This window comes from Mastigoproctus giganteus, chromosome 13 (assembly GCF_048544385.1).
Source record: "Mastigoproctus giganteus isolate SK-2022 chromosome 13, ASM4854438v1, whole genome shotgun sequence".
In the NCBI taxonomy this organism is placed as follows: domain Eukaryota; kingdom Metazoa; phylum Arthropoda; class Arachnida; order Uropygi; family Thelyphonidae; genus Mastigoproctus; species Mastigoproctus giganteus.
Genome location: NC_143587.1, coordinates 109,853,966 through 109,871,554, shown reverse-complemented (window position 1 = coordinate 109,871,554; position 17,589 = coordinate 109,853,966). Strand labels below are relative to the sequence as shown.

The following is a 17,589-nucleotide window of genomic DNA, read 5'->3' as shown; positions in this document are numbered from 1 at the left end:
ACATACATATAAAAAAAATATTTATGATTTTAAAGTCAAACCAAGATTGGTCAGAGTTTTTTTTATTGTTTACATGGTCTTGGACATTTGTATGCTTCTATTTCCATTTGAAATAAGGAACTTCATTGAGACATTACTTTGAACCAACTGAAATGGAATCCCCTTTTCACTACTTCAGCTGAACTACATTTAGACCAAAAATAATGGAGTACCTCTTGATAACTGTTACTTTAATTCATTATAAACATACAATAACAAATGATATGATATTGACTCTCCTTCCAACACTGAAAGGGATAAAGAACAAGAAACAATTGCACCCGATTATACTTTTTTTTATAGTAAATTTTTAGAGATCCACTAGATGCTATTTCTGATAGATCCTCTACAGAGAATTGGGTTAAAATAATTTATAGATGGTTTAAATTGAACCTTCTGAATGGTTTTACACAATCCACCAATTTTAGCAACTTTGCTAGCCATCATGGAATCACTAAGTAAATGTCAAGGGGAAACCTCGTTTGTATTTTAAAAGAAAAAGTTCCAAATATCTGTGAATACGTTAAGTGTTATGTACACAGCAGGATGTTTATGAGAGTAAAGTATTTCAACAGAGACAGAAAAGAAAAAAAAGTTACAATTCAGGACCAACTCGTGAATTATCATATAGTTATGGTGAGTGCAAAACTTTTTGTTAAGTGACAGTTTATCATATAGTTATGTTTTTTAAATATATATATTTTTTATGTTTCTTCTTTTCTAGCAGGAGAGGACCAAAATAAGGGGCTTCCTTTACATTTATAGTTTGTTAGTGATTTTTAGAGCCAGAAAAATTTCTCAACAACCCCAGATCAAGTTCAACTGAATGTATTGAATTTCTGTACGTTGTCTCTGAAAGTGTAATGTTGTGGCCGAAAGATTTTTAAATTTTAGTTTTCTCTTCTGTTTTCTAAAAATGTTTTTCATGAAAAATGATTAGGAAATATTGCTGAAGACCGAATGGTTTCAGTTTACGGCAGTTTTATCAGATCCTTTAATGTTATGTACATGCCGTATGTTTTAAATACAGGAATAAATGTACTGTAGTTTATGTACTTTCAAGAAGAGTGGTTAAGATTCTTAATAATGATATAAAGGATTCAATAGAAATTAAGAATACATAAATTGAAGGATAAAATCGCTGTACGTGTAGACTCCACGATAGCAAACTCACTGACGTTTGAAGATGGATTATACTCTCTGCAGATGCTCGTCTGATCGCATGTTAGTTCGCTTCTACGAAAATATGCAACAGCCTTTTTACACGGTCAACTCCCATTTATTCGGATGGAAGCTGAAGTGTCTTTAGGAAACGATGAACGAGTGTCGCCACCCGCTCTGGACCGTATGAAAGAGTTTACGTATACCCTTCAGGCAGTAATGCTGAAGTAAACGAACCTTTATCGTTGTTTGGGTTGGGTTTAACCAACGATTCCAACCTGTTATTCTGAGGGAGCATGCGTGTCGCCTACTCTGTGCTTTATGACGTACTTTCAGTAATTTCTAAAGAATTAAGTTTATACTTAGGGTTTTCTTAACTGTATCTGTATCAATGCAGGGAATTTAAATTTTGGAGCTTGCGTGACGATTCCCCCTCCTCCAAGCATGAGGGGAAGAGATTTGACGTATGTTCAGTTAATGTTAATTTCCTGTGGTTGTAGGATATTTTCACCACTACCCTGAATAAAGTAATAAAATTAAGATTTCAATGTCATGAAATACAAACATTTAAAACGAGTAAGCCAAGTTTCTGTCAGCTTGAGTTGCACGGCGTACAGTATTAAAAACAAGCGGAACACCTGGGTTAACTGCACAGGTGATATCAATAATCAAGTTTCAACATTACGCTTTAATAATCGGAATTGTTTTAGAATGCTGCTACTGGTGGCGTCGTCTTAAAGAATCGCACAAACATGCGAAACCAAAAAACACACTTCAACATTCAAATAAACATTGACAGGAATTTAGTGAACTCTTTCTCTTCCCCTTTCCCAGGTTATCTTGTAACTATGTGGAAAATGCAAATAAAAAAAAAAGTTTAAAATCAATAAGAAATGAAAGTTACTTAAATTCTGCGACGAATTATTCCCGGTTTCCCCTCTCCAGTTAAGTTTTATGTATGCTTCATTTCATTTTCTAGCAGGGACGCGAAAATTAAGCACAAGGCAGTTAACGAACCGGAACGCTGTTCCGACGGCCATTCCGCGCCTTCTTTCTGACTGAATTTTCAGGAAAGTTACTATTTTTATTCGCATTTCAACGAATGAACTTCATTCAACGAGGCGAATGCTGTCATAGCGGTAGTATTTTGAAACAGTTCAAGCTGTTAAAGCGTAACATTCTCTCTCTCTCAAGGTAACTGAGAAAAATTTTTTTTGGCTGGTGTAGCTAAAACCTCAGGCTTCCTTCACCATATGGCCGATAATAATAATTCCTCCCCCCATTTTTAATATCATGATATCCTAACTTAAACTCCCTTCACAAGGTTTAGGCGCTATCCAACTGTGTATCCACTTAGTTCATATGTTAACTCGAATTGCGCAGCATATTTCAAAAAAATACAAATTGCGAAACACTCGTGATGATAATCGTTTCGGTGACGTTACGCCTTTTTCTCCAGCGCAACTAGCGTTGGATATACACTGAGTGGACAGAAATCATGGGATACCTACCTAGTCACGGGTTTCGCCCGGATAAGGACAGACACGGCGAGGCATTGAGTCCACTAGTTCACGAAAGCGTTCCACAGGTATTTCCATCCATGCTTGCTGCACCGCTATTCATAATTTCGTCGCATTTCTGGGTGGAGGATCCAAAGCTCGAACGGACCTTTCCACAGCATCCCAAAGATGCTTCACAAGGTTCATGTCTGGTGAACGGGGAGGCCATTCCATGGTGATAAAGTCTGCGGAATGCTCTTCGAACTATGTTCGAGTCACCACGGCTCTGTGGGGAAGCGCATTGTCCTGCTGGAAGAGTCCATTGCCCTGTGGGTGCACGATGATCATGAAGGGATGCAAATGGTCTGCAAGGGTGAACCGTAACCTGGACTGTTCAGAGATGCGTATAGACATACCAGAGGTCTTAACGTGTGCCAGTTGAACCCCAGAACATTACCGACCGTCCACCTTCCTGAACAGTTCCTTGTTGACATGACGGGTGCATAACTTCGTGCGGTTTCCGCCAGATACGCACCCACCCGTCCGCTCGAAATAACTGGAAACGGGACTCATCGGACTAGGTAACCCGTCTCCAAAGGTCAAGTGGCGATGTTCTTTCTCTCAGTTGAGGCGTAGAGTCCCGTGTAGTGGTGTTAGCAATGGGACTTTCGTGGTCCGTGGCTCCCATAACCTATTGCGGCTAATGATCGACTGATGGTCTTGGTGGAGACGTTTCTGGTATTTCCTTCGTTGAAGTCGGCGGTGATTTGTGCCACTGTCGCTCTCCTGTTGGCCGAAACGGTGCGAGGCAGACGTCGACGGTCACGCTCATCCACCACCTGTATATATAAGAATATTCTGCATTAGCTGTTCCGATTCCTAACCATTAACCTGCTTGTTCACTTTCTGATAATCACTTAACGGCCCCTTTAACCGTATTTCAAGCTCGATAGCAACACAAATATTCATCATCGTATTACTACTGACTTTTCCTGATAACTTTGATTCCACAAGCTTCCTACCTTTAGAATACTTACACTATTCCCATTTACTCTCAACTATTTTAATTAAGAATGGTGCCAGCACTACCTTCCTTATGTGACAATTTTCCCTTTGAGTCATTATGTGTAGCTCCACGATATCAACCACTTTTCGAAATATAAGTTAGCACAACGAACTAAACAAAGTCACACTAAGAATATCTGCCGGGAGAGAGACATTCTTGCTATGAATACTTCTGGTGAGCTTACAAGAAAATGCGTTTCACTACATTTTTCTCCTAATGAACAGTAATTTATGAAAGAAAGTTGCAATTATTGAAACCTACCGAAATTCTGATAGGTTACAAAATGCATTTTGTAGGACCTAAAAGTAAGCTAGAATGCTTGCTAGTGATCATTTCAACCAATCAGCATTCAAGCATCTTTTACGTCATTTTGGACGTTAGGGAGAGCTCTGATAAGTCTTGTAATTGGTTGTTTTTAAAATCTATATTCTATGTTAGCGAATTTTATATCAGGTTTTTTTTTTTTTTTTTTATCTGTTAGTTGATTATTAAGCACGTATTTTGTTTTGTCAATTTGTGAATTAAATTCGCGGTAGTATTTTTAATCGGTCAGCATCTGTGTATATGACGTTGATTATATATAACGTAACATAATTTTACTTAACCAGACTTTTATAATCAAAATTTTAATTCTGTACTCAGTCTCCGTTCGGTTTAGAATCATAACAAAAAAGGAGTCAACACGTGTAGCAGCTGTTTTTTTATTTCAGCATCAAAGAAACCAGTGCTATGATACGTAAGTGCATCCTACCTGTAAGGTCGGTTTGCCTGTTTTTCTGGATGAAAACCTTTCGTGCAAACCTTTCTCGAAATTCCACTCATCTTTTACTGACTTTTTTCACATGGTATTGAAAGACTGATCATAACCATGATCAGCACCTAACAACCGTTATAAAACAAACTACGAAGCTGGTAGTATTCTCAGTAGGTTTAACAATACTACATCCAGATCTTTTAGATTTATTTTCGCCTTAAATTGTTATTTCAAACATGAGTTTATTAACATCAGTATACAAATTAATATTACGGCCGGCGTCAGCGAATAATTCAGCTGAGTACTGCACATGGAAAGTTCTTTCAACACCACTGTAAAGTAGCAGGTAGTGTTCAGTTTCAGATATATTTATGAAACTTATTTCTTTTTTAATGAGTTAATCTTTGCAATCTTGTGTTTACTCCAAAGTTACAGTTATTATAAAAACTCAAAAATTCTAAAAAGATAGTATAGAAATCCTTTTGAAGTGTTTCTTGAATCTATTTGAAATTTAGCGCCTTATGCTTCCTTATAGCGGTGTTGAATTTTCCTTTGCAATTCTCAACTGAAGTAATTGCTGACTCCAAATAGTGTTGCCTACACTCAGAGTAATAATATGCAGTGGCCACTCATGTCACAATACTCCAGATATTGGGAAGTGTTTCCTCGATCAATTTTCTATATTTTTAAATTGTGATGTACACTATCCCTAACTGAAACTGTGAAATTCGCACAAACGAATCATTTCTCCACAAAAAAAAAAAAAAAAAAAAAAAAATATGTATATATATATATATATATATATATGTGTGTATATAGACAAATGTTTATTTTATGTGTATTGGGTAGGGGTGCTGACTTGTCAATTGTAATTACCATGGAAAAAATTGAGAATGGATGTAACGTAAAAGAGATAACCTGAAATTACATTAGATTAACATAAAAATAATAGTGATAATGATGGTACCTAAAGTAGTAGGTCCTAAGGCTTTAACTACTTCTTCAAGGGGTCGGCAGCCAAAACTGTAGGATCCATGGCAATATGCAGGGTCTGTGCTTCTGTTATGATGTATACACAAAATCAAAATAAGTTCGTCTATATCAAATGGATATAGACGAACAGTGCACTGTTGAGTCAGTTTAGTGTGACATAAGCACTGCAAAAGCAAAAATAAGAGTAGGAGTGTGTTATAGGCCTATTGACTCAAATGAGTACAATGAACAATTGTACAGAGAAATAGAGTGGGCTAGTAAATCAGAATGTCTTATAATGGGGGATTTTAACTTCCCAGATATTGACTAGAACTTGTGGGTTGGCCACTTGCACACTAGTAAGACTATTGTGGATTAATTGGGTGATTGTTTTCTGCAGCAGCATGTTCGAGAGGCAACTAGAGAGGGTAATACTCTAGAACTGGTTATCAGCAGTGATCATTTCTGTATTAAGAATTTACAGATAAAGGAACCACTAGGTGGCAGTGATCACAGTGTACTGATGTGGGATTTACTCAAAGATATAATTACCACTAGGGGTAAAGGAAAGGGTTTTAGCTTCTGTAAAGGTGAGTACAGTGGTCTCAGACAGTTTTTAAATTCTGTACAGTGGGATCAACTAATGATGTTACCAACAGCGAATTCTAAGTGGGAAGCATTCAAGGAATTAATCGTGTAAGCTACTAAAAGTTTCATACCTATTAAGAAATATTGTTCAAGGTTTAGGCCTAAATGGTTGTCAAATGAACTAATGAGACTCGTGGCAGAGAAGAAAAATGCATGGGATGCATATAAATTATCAGGCGACACAGAAGCCTATGGCAGGTATAAGCTAGTCTGTACTCAAGTCACAAAGGAGGTTAGGCAGATTACGAGAAATCTTTGGCAAAGATTTATGCTAAGAAAAACAGCAAGGATTTCTTTACTTATATAAACTCTAAAAGGAAGGGGATGAATCTGATTGGTCCACTTGATATCGATGGTTCGACTGCTGATGATCCTGCTCAGATAGCAAACAAACTGAATGAGTATTTTGCATCTACATTCACACATGAGGAGTTATTAAGGTTTGAAAATACCAGAAGGTTATCAAATTGTAGCAGGGTGCTTAATAATTGTGTTATTACAGAGCAAAATGGAGGAGAAATTGTTGAAGTTAAACATAAGAAAGGCACCTGGGGTGGATGGGATCTATCCAGTTATATTAAAGGATTTGGCAAAGGAAGTAAGCAAAACCTTAGCCATAATTATGAGAGCATCCTTGGACTCAGGGGAGGTCCCCACAGACTGGAGATGTGCAAATGTATTCCCAATTCACAAAGGGGGATCGAAGGGTGACACGAGTAATTACAGACCAGTTAGTTTAACTTCTGTTCCGGGTAAAATAATGGAGTCACTGGTTGAAGATGCATTGCAGGATCATCTAGACAAGACTGAAGTAATAATTCAGACACAGCATGGGTTTGTTAAGGGAAAGTCTTGTCTGACAAATTTGATTGGATATTATGATGTGGTTATAAAGGAACTGGATGCAAAAAATAATTTTGATATCATGTACTTGGATTTCAGGAAAGCTTTTTACACTGTTGTGCATGGAAGACTATTGTACAAATTGGAACAGATGGTATTAAGGATAAGTTGCTACAATGGATAAAAGGATGGTTGAGTGGGAGAAGACAGAGGGTGGTAATCAATGGGTGCTGCTCTTCGTGGACTAATGTTATTAGTGGAGTCCCACAGGGTTTGGTGTTGGGTCCACTGTTGTTTTGTATATTTATCAATGGTATTGATGAAGGTATATCAGGCTTAGTGGCGAAGTTTGCAGATGATACAAAGGTTGGCAGGGTTGTTAATGACAGTAATGGCAGTGTGCTACTGCAACAAGATCTAGAAAATTTGGGCAGATGTGCTAAGAAATGGCAACCGAAGTTTAACCTTGACAAATGCCAAGTACTGCATATGTGTAGAAGTAATCCCAGAGAAACGTACCAACTGTGTGGTACTAAACTTAAGGTGTAGAAAATGAATGACCTAGGAGGTGATTATAACTTTGTATAAGGCAATGGTCAGGCCACGCTTTAAGTACTGCGTACAGGTCTGGAGGCCTCATTTTAGGAAGGATGTAGATTTGCTTGAACGTGTACAGAGAAGGGCAACATGATTAGTGAGGGGATTGAAGGGATCCTCTTACCAAGAGAGGCTTAAGTTCTGCAAATTGCAGTGGCTGGAGACTAGGCACCTGTGCAGTGATCTGATTGAGGTGTATAAGGCCTTGAATGGGTTGAGCATGCTGAATTCTGATAGGATTCTTCCACTTGTTCAGATTATGAACCTGAAGGGGCATAAATTCAAATTGAGGAAAGACAGTTGTAGAACAGATGTGTGGAAATTTGCCTTTAGCCAGTGGGTGGTTAATTTGCCAGAACAAACTTCCATCTGTCGTTGTGGAAATTGATAGGTTAAATAAATTTAAGGAGGAACTGAACAAACATTTAGGGGGAATTGTTTTGTAATTTTTTTTTTTTTTTTGGCTGATGCTGCATAGGCTCATTCACATGCCACTACTACTACGCGCGAAACGTATACATCATAGCTACCCAAATTTTAATAATTATAATTTAATACCTTTCTTGTTTGCTTGCTTAGTCGTTTAGTTTGATTATATCTTATTATTTTTATCAATATTATATATATATATATATATATAAATAAAAGCAGGAATGACAACAAAACTTAAACACAAATAATGATTTTATAAACTTTCTGAACGGATTAATAGGCAACTGGCAACCCTGCTAATTGCCAGTTAAACTTTTTTTTATTAATCCATTTGTATCATTAATGCTTTTTTAAATGCTTGTAAAAATAAAGCATAAACTATACACTCTGATAATTAGAAAAGCAGTAATTAAAACTACTTAATAAAACTATTTGTAATAAAAACTACTTATAATTAATCACTATTAAAGTATTGAAATCATAGTAGAAGTACTATTATTTGAATATTAACACAATTAGTAATATTCCAGTGGCTCACATCTGGTGAGTATGGGCTTGGCACACCAAGGGTCCTGAGCTGGATATCATCATCATTCTCTTTTTTGGTGATTCCCTCCTACTTCTCTCTCTTTCTCAGGGTATTCAAATTATTTTGGCTGGTGCAGCATAAGCCTCAGGCTTCCTTGTACCAAATGGATAATAATATTTGTAATTAACCAGTTTAACTCAACATATGTAATTTTTGTGGATGCAGTTGCTAAATTGAATGTTCACCACTCTTTCCCCCAAAATTACAGCACTTCATATATATCATTTAGTCATTCTCTTTTTAAATATAAGTAGCTTGATACTTTTCGTTTTAAAGACCAACTGACTGGTTAAAATCAATTAAGTATGGTATTATGCAAAATCAGGATTATTTTATACCAATATAACATAAATGATAGACCTGTGCTTTTTATTTTCATGATTGCTGTTTACAAGCACTGCAAGAAAAACACTTAACCAAAAATGCCATACCAAATGCTGACTTACCTGTTGCAACTGATCATCTAGTGTGCAGTCCATGTTTTGCAGTCACAAATGAGACATCCACAGAGAATATCTACATATTTAATTTTTTTTTGAGATTTATCTAGCCAAGAGATATCAACAAGCACCATGTTTGACCAAAAGGCATTCCTACCATTTAATGGTAGGAAGTCTGGGTTAGCAATCTCAAATACTTAGTCATTCTATGGCTGCTGGCCTTTGTATTTATTCCTGTATTGATGGCTTACCTGCAGTTAGTGCAGTTACAGCAGACTTTGTAGGAGATGAACATTTTGTTTGTCTCACTAAATAATACTTTAAAAACCAGCAAAGAATATAGTGTAGCTGTAAGTTCAAGACCCATGCAGAAACATGGAAAGAAAAGATTAGTTTCAATTAAATCATGGCACACTACGAAGAAAAAAAAAACAGGAAAGTATTAGTTCCTCGATGCCAACTTAATAGTCAACAGTGTTGTGCAAATATGTTCAGTTTTTTTAAACTGTTCCTTTTTTTTTAGCAAGCAGATAAGCAACTGAGCTTTTAGAAAATGTATTCTCTAGAGCAGTGGTTCCCAAACTACTGAGATCTACGGACCTTTTGAAAAATCAAAAAAGGGTCACGGACCCCTTCAAAAATCAAAAAATAAGTTTTTAGAACCCTATATATATATATACCGTATATATATATATATACAATTTGCTATACATAGAAGGAATAATTTGACCAGTTCCAGAGGGTCTGTTTTGGGGACCCCCCCCTGGAACTGGTCTATGGACCCCAGTTTGGGAAACATTGCTCTAGAGCAGTGTTTCTAAACTGGTGCTTTGAAAATACTCATGACTTGGGATTCTTGTCTGAGAAATAAATTTTTACATAATTTATTTTACAAGTATTGTCTGTGTAAATATGAGTGTGAGAGTTCTTATTTAGATCATTTTCTGGATTGTTTTTATGCTAATGTAATATATATATATATATATTATTCTTTAGTAATATGATAATTTATGTTGTATTTTACTTTTAATATACTTTTATAGTGGTTTTTCTTTAAATTATTTCTAGATTTTTCTGTTTCTTTTTTTATTTCTAGATATTTATTTCTAGATAAAATTATTTCTAGATATTTTACTGTATATATATATATATATATATATATATATATATATATATATATATATATATATATACAGTAAAATGTAAAAGCCGTTCATTATCTAATTATGATTAGATAATGAACTTCATTTTCTTCAGGCACAAAAAAATTAAAAAAAAATTTATTGTTTAAAAATATAAATTTTTTTTTTTTTCTACATTCTTCAACAAATGTTGGACATAATATAAGGGGAAAAAAAATTTTTTTTCACCAATGAATAGGTGTGGCTTTTCTTTTGTTGTTAAGATTTCAAAATGGTCCTTGGTTTGTAGTTGCCTAATAAAAAAAACTGTTGATAATGCATTCAGCCCAGTTAGTTCTAAAGCTGACGATGCTTTTGAAACAAAATTTTCTAAGGTTAGTGTTGAAGTAGAGTTGGAAGGAAAATAAAACATTACCTGTTTTACAGTTATGGCAGAGTTTACAAGCAAAGTCACAAGTGTTTTAGTTGCCTGTTGTGATTTTTTATTGCCATCAACATTTAACATATTCAAACTCTATAATGATAAGCTATTTGCGATTTTCATGATTGGCATTTTACAAGCTCTGAAAGAAGAATGCTTATCAAATTTGCCCAACTTAGTACTTAGTTACCTTTAGCAACTCATAATTTATAGCTGTTCTTAAGAAAATTTCATAAAAACAAAATGCACGATATGCCTTTTTCCTGTAATGCTGTTATTTGATTCTTTAAATATCCAAACATTAAATTTTTTTCCAGTGTTCTGTTTATTGCTCTTGTCTCATTCTCTGAAGCCAATTATGGAAATGACAAGCACATGGTCTGCCATTATTGTGAAAAATAATCCTGGTTCTGCATAACAAAACTAACTAGCTGCTTTTAACCAGTCTAAAAAAAAAAAAAATTGTTTAAAGAAAAACTAGTAGGCAAAGCAGTAGGAAATAAAGCCTTCAACAGATGATTGCAATATGGCATAAGGGAAAATTACTACTATGGATAAAATGATGGTTAATGTTGCATTAGGGCAAAAATTACAGTTATGGATAATGGGATGGTTAAGTGGTAGGACACAAAGAGTAGTTATAAATGGGCACTGCTCTTAATGGACTATTTAAATGGGCAAAGTCTGCAGGTTTTGGTGTTGGACCCCTTCTTTAATATTTATTAATGATATTGATTAGTAGGTAGTTGGAAGTGTTGATGTCTAAGTTTGTTGATTATACAAAGGGTAAGGTGGTTAATGGCATTAATCAAGGTGTGTTACTTCAAGAGATTAAGGTAAACCAGGCAGATAGGCTGAAAAATGGCCTGTGGGCTTCTGTCAGTGATATACAGGCAGTTTGCCAGCAGGGACAAAAAGTACTTATCCTATTGTAAGCAATGACTAGACCACATCTGGAATATTTGAATGTTGGTTTGGAAAACTCATTATAGATAGGACATAGATCTATTAGAAAGTTCTACATCTAATCTCACTGCAGAGAAGAGCAGTAATATTAGGAGAAAGGTATTGTTACCAAGAAAGAAACTAGGCATCTGCATGGTAACCTACTTGAAGTGTATAATGTTTCAAAAAGGTTAACTATAATAAAATTTTGATGGCATCTTTTTCAGTTTAAACACAGTGGGATTTAAATTGAGAAAGGATGGTTGCAGAAATTCACATTCAGTCAGAAAGCAACTGTTGGAATAAATCATCTTACCTAGTGCTGTAGAGATGGTTAGTTTTATGAAATTTTAAGGAGTAGATAAATTACATTGGCCAACATGATTGTACCTCCACAAATATATCAGCTGTTTTGCAGCCAATATTTATGTGGAGATTTTGAAAATAATTCTTAAAATTTCACATTACGTCACAATTTCCATATAACCAGGCTTTTGTGTTTACCTCATAATATGTATATCTTACTATAATTTAGGGAAGTAGATATGACACTGATCTGATGTATTACTTGAAAGTAATAATGTTTGCATGTGCTGATAGGTGCCAGTAATTGTGGAGAGAGTTAATATGTTCTTCCATGTCTGTCTGTCTCCCACCTCTCCCTTTTTCAGTAACAGAAAGACAATTGTAGTACATGTATAGTTTATCTGCATATCCATTGCATATTGGTGGTTTCTTCTGTGTATTTAAAATGTTTAAGCAGAAGTAAAGGAATGTCTGAATCACCTTAACAATTTCTGCTGTGTGTGTGTGTGTGTGGGCAGTTTACAACAAAAACTCAGAGGAAGAAAAGCTACAGTATTACTAAAGATGCTTATTCTCTGTACTTTAGTTGCAAGAGTGGTGATTGGAGAAATCTTGGGTGACACATATGTGCTGTATTGACTGCAGCACAAATCTGAGGATATGGCAAATTGGAAAATTATAAACATGCCTCTTGCTGTTCCTATAGTGTGGTTTGAACATTGATGATTGCTATTTCTGCATAACAGAAATATCAGGAATATCCAGAAAAAGCAAGCACAGCATCAAATATTCTAACATATCATCTGCAATAAGGCCTGTTCCACATAATGAAATCCCCTGCCAATACCAGATTCCCCAAAATCATGTGATAAAGGAAGCAGTGAAGAAACTTGTTTGACTTTATTGGACTGTCCTCTTCAACAGATTTAGATTACCAACCAGGAAATTAGTGAGGATTCTTAGGTTGCAGACTTCAACAGATTTTGATTACTAACCAGAAAATTATAATGTGGTATACTTAATTAAGCAAGAAGAATTGAATGACTTAGTTCATGATTTAAACTTATCTAATGTGTAAGCAGAACTCCTTGGTTCTAGGTTACAACAGTGGAAATTACTTGAAGCAGGAACTGAATTACAGTATATTGAAAACATCACAAAGTGTTTTCAAAATAGTTTTTTATGGAAGTGGTATGTGTTTCTGTAAATATATTAGTGGTCTTCTCATAAACTTTCCATTGAACACAATCCCAATGAATAGCATATATTTTAATATTTTAAATGGTATATATTTTAAACTTAATTTTGAGGCATCAAAATTAAGTTTAAAAAACCCCGTTTTGCTGCATGATGAAAATGCATTCCCATCAGTTCCTCTTTTGTCCTGTTGGCGTGAGGAAATGTGACAGTAGCTCCAAGATCCTGAGTAAGTACTACAACTTTGCTTGAAATGTCTGTGATCTTAAGGTAGGGAAGTTTCACAAAACTCACTAGTCTGTAGGGAAGTTTCACAAAAACTACTGTTTTCTTTCTAGGACAGTCATGCAACAGAAAAATATATTGTGCAGCAGAGTGAAAAGAGGAATTTTTACCAAGAAGTAATATAAAATATGTTCCACTGGTTGAACCAAAAAAGGTTCTTCTTCTTGCACCTTTGCATACAAAGCACGGATTAATGAAAAATTTGTTAAGGCTCTGGATAAAGAAGTGAATTCTGCTACCCAAGGGAAGTGTTTCTCAATTTAACAGATGAAAAGCTGAAGGAAGAAATTTTCATTAAGCCTCAAGTAATGACACTCCTCAAAGATGATGTCTTTGAAACAAAGCTACAGGATACTGAACTAGCAGCTTGGCTATTGTTGTAGTAGGGTTTTAGGAGCATCAGCGACTAAGGCCATATTGCTCCGTGTATATTGTACGTAAATTGCATGTGTTCTGAGGCCAATTTTCTGTTTTCTGGACAAAAAAACCATGCTACCCTTGCCTGAGACCAACTAACTCAGCCACATTGTGAAGAAGGCCCATAATAATTCCTCGTCATCGATGGGATTTGAACTCAAGTCTTTTCCACCTAGTGTGGAGAGAACAGCGATCCTACCAACTGTGCTACCCACGGGCTTGTTTAAAGTAGTTGTTTGTTTGTTATTTGGTTTTTAGGAGCATTAGCAACTAAGGATATATTGCTCCGGGGATATGCGGTGGTCATTCCCTGACCTTTCCGCATCCTCCATATTTGGTGGTCACTGGCTCGAACCCCAGTCTAATCAAGAAGCGTGTGCTACGCACTACTGCTCCTGGCTACAGAGGCGCTGTTTAAAGTAGTAGTTCATAGATTTCTTGGAAGATGGTAAGAAAATAATTATGAATCTCTGGGGTCAACTTTACTGCAATGTTATAAAGATATGGGTTATTGAATGTCTTTGAAATTCATTTTCTTCAGTCTCATCTCAGTTTTTTAACTCAGAATTTCAGAGATGTAAGTGATGAGCAAGAGCTCACCTTTCATCAGGACATCCATGATGGAAAAGCAATACTAAGGTTGCTGGGATACTGCCATGATGGGAGATTACTGCTGGTTTCTTAAGAGGGGACAGGAAAATGGACTACATGTTAAACATTTATAAGGAAATAGAATGCATGTAGTACATTATATAAGCTGTGGCAATAAAGTTCTTGGACTGGTGCAATAAAAAGAACAAAGTGAAGGAGCTCAAATATGGTTTAATTTTTATTCAAAGTAATCACCATCTGATTGAATGAATTTATAATGTATTCTAAAAGTTTCTGAAAAAGAGTCAGCAAAGGTTTCCAAAGTGATAATGGTCATTTCAGCAGTTATATTTTTCTTCATATCCTCAACATTCTGAAATCTGTTTTCTTTGAGGACAGTTTTTTGCCTTGGGAAAGAAGATATCTGCTTGTGCTAGGTCAGGGGAGTTGGGTGGATGGTTGATCTCTACAAAGCCATGTTTCATCAAAAATGTCTTCATGATAAGTATGGAACGGGCACGGGCATTGTCATGCAGCAAGAACCATCTGCCTTTCTCTCGAAATGTCAGCCCCCCCAAGAAATGCACTTCAGTAGTCTTTGAAGCATCTGTATGTATAACGTAGCATTGACTCGCTCCCGTTCAGGTACAAATTTCTTGCGAATCATTGAAACACGTGATCAGCATGGTCTTGATCCTGGACTAATATAAACAAAAATTTTGGGCCTTGGTGATGATTTTTAAGTCCATTGCATGCTCTGATACTTCAGTTCTGGTCATACTGAAACACAAAACACCCATCTCCTGTGACAGTATAGTAGAGGAAATTAGTATTGTTGTGACAAGTCTGGATGAAGTCTTTGCATGATGACACTTTGTTGCTTCTGCTCATCCATGTGGCTGTGTGGCACAACTTTTGCACAGTCCTTCCTTTTCTCTAAATCTTTATACAGAATTTGATGAATTATCTCCTTATTCATGTCCAACTCATCAGCCATTATTCTGAGGATCAAACTGTGATCTCTTGTTACCATTTCTCGAAGTTTTGCAACTCTGACCTCATTTTCAAGAGGTTGAAGGATGCCCTCTTCTTGGGTTATCACAAACATCCTTGCATCTGTCTTTGGACTATTTATATCATTTGTAAATTTCTGTTGCAGATTTTGTTTGTTGCTCCATTGCAAAATTGTGACACAGAACATTGGAAACAGGTTGTTACTTGCAATCTGTTAGCCTTCTAGACAATCTCTGTACTGCCATCTGTTGGAGAAAGTTTGAACTACAACATACCATTTCTGCTTATTTACAAACTCTTCAAACAATGACAGCAACATCACCACTCCAGGAACTTTATTGCCACACCTTGTATGTTTGATTAAAATATTTAAAAATGAATAGGACTCATTTTTAAGGTAGCATATGTATTATTGTATGATATTAAAAATTGATCATTCATTAAGTTACTAAAATTTCAGCTTATCTTTCAGTGGAGCTGTTCATAGAGACATAATTTGGTATTTTGGAATCAGCAGGTCTACAATCAGCAACTTTTGTTCTAGAAGTTAAAAAAGAGAGAGAGAGAGAGAGAGAGAGAGAGAGCTTTGCTTATTTGCATCATTTAATCAAATTCACTACTAATACTAATATATAAACATTCTCTATACCCTGGGCCTCCTATTATTTCTCTTTTAACATGGACATTATTTAGTCTAAGCTAATCGTGAGATGGAAAATAGTTCAAAATTTTATTTGTTGGAGCAGGTTATTTTTATTTGTATTTTATCATTATTTTTTCTTACCTTCTGAATCTGGCAAATGTCTGTTTTACAGTTTTAGTACAGAGTAGAGAAATTTGCTAAATTATTCACAATTTATCATTATGCATTGGTAAAACAGATGCATATTTTTTTATTATTACTAGAAAATCCAGCTAGCTACACAGACTAATTTGTTTATACAGTGTGTAAGTTTTTTTTCTTGGCTTTGTCACCTATGAGGTGCCTTTGTGTAGTCTTATCTGTCCCCCCCCCCCACCCAAATTAAATTGTAGACAACAGTTAATATATTTCACATTGATTAATGAACACACAGCAGGGTCAATATCCTGTTAGAATCTGCAACTTTTGTTCCAGAAGTTCAAAAACAAAAAAAAAAGAGCTTTGCTTCTTTGCATCATTTCATCAAAGTCACTACTAACACTAATATATAAACTTTATATATGTAAAAACCCTGGGTCTCCTTTTGTTTCTGTTTAACGTGGACATTATTTAGTCTAAGCTAATGTGAGATGGAAAATAGTTCAACATTTTATTTGTTGATGAAGCAGATTATTTTTATTTGTATTTTTTCCTTACCTTCTGAATCTGGCAAAATGTCTGTTTTGCAGTTTTAGTACAGAGTAGAGAAATTTGCTAAATTAATTCACAATTTATAGTTATGCATTGGTGAAACAGATACATTTTTTTTAGTATTACTAGAAAAACCTCCTAGCTACACAGACTAATTTTCTTATACAATGTGTTAATTTTTTTCTTGGCTCTGTCATCTATGAGGTGCCTTTGTGCAGTCTTATCTCTCTCCCCCACCCCAAATTAAAAGAAAAATAAATAATTGTAGACAATTAATATATTTCTTAGTGATTAATGAACATAAAGCAAAATACATTTTGGAATTTAAAAAAAATTACAACTATATTCTTACACTATTACAAAAAAAAAAAAGTCTTTTATCAGAATGTTCATTCATATCTTTCATAAAATTTATGGCAGAAACAAATTTCAGATATTCTTAAAGTTTGTAAATGATGCAGCTTTGTGTAAGCCGATACCATCACTTCGGCTGTAAGGGGCTGGTATCCTATGAACCCGAATGATAATTCAGGTCCATCTCCACTAGTTGTTTTTGAACGTATGCCATTGGATCCCGAATCTGACATTTGTAATCTACAGAATGATATAAACTATTGTGGTGAAGAAATTCATGACTGTGAACCACAGCTGTTTACACAAAGTGAACTTGAGGATATTGTGACAGACTAAAATCTTACATCTACTCAAAAGGTCTGCAGAGCTTTTAGGGTTAGGCTGAAATCCAAGAATCTACTGGCCCAGAGAACAGTTTTTTTTTTTTCATAGCATAGACATGAAATTGGTTCCAAATTTTTCAAAGAATGTCAATGTGAATATTGCAACAACATTCCTGCAGTTATGAATTTTTTTTGGAATTTTCCTCCAACCAACATGTGGA

The 17,589-nt window shown here is 35.3% G+C and overlaps 1 protein-coding gene across 1 annotated transcript in view; it reads left to right on the top strand.

Moving 5' to 3' along the window:
- The first annotated feature begins 4,768 nt into the window (after nucleotides 1-4,768).
- The window catches only part of Ilp7 (Insulin-like peptide 7), a 180,092-nt gene continuing 167,271 nt past the window's right edge, over nucleotides 4,769-17,589 (top strand). Inside the window, exon 1 of the mRNA XM_090387574.1 lies at nucleotides 4,769-4,865. The gene's annotated coding sequence lies outside the window, so the exon portion shown is untranslated. The remainder of the gene's footprint in view (nucleotides 4,866-17,589) is intronic.